This window comes from Eimeria mitis, genomic scaffold, assembly GCF_000499745.2.
Source record: "Eimeria mitis Houghton genomic scaffold, Emh_scaff4710, whole genome shotgun sequence".
Lineage (NCBI taxonomy): Eukaryota > Apicomplexa > Conoidasida > Eucoccidiorida > Eimeriidae > Eimeria > Eimeria mitis.
In genome coordinates this window covers 1,801-2,010 of record NW_013573013.1, presented here as the reverse complement: position 1 = coordinate 2,010, position 210 = coordinate 1,801, and the positions used below count along the sequence as shown (strand labels likewise).

Sequence of the window (210 nt, the reverse complement as noted above, 5' to 3'; positions counted from 1 at the left end):
CAGCAGCAGCAGCAGCAGCAGCAGCAGCAGCAGCAGCAGCAGCAGCAGCAGCAGCAGCAGCAGCAGGGGCCAGACAGCAGCAACAGCAGCAGCAGCAGCAGCAGCAGCAGCAGCAGCAGCAGCAGCAGCAGCAGCATTGCTTTGATTCAGCTGTCTTCTGGGTCTACCGGCAGCCCCAAAGCATGCACCATATCTCATGGGGCCCTTCTC

General features: G+C 61.9%; 1 protein-coding gene across 1 annotated transcript in view; it reads left to right on the top strand.

Moving 5' to 3' along the window:
- The window catches only part of EMH_0077150 (uncharacterized protein), a gene marked incomplete at both ends in the record, with an annotated part of 2,590 nt that overhangs the window by 1,338 nt on the left and 1,042 nt on the right, over positions 1–210 (top strand). The window lies entirely within an intron of this gene.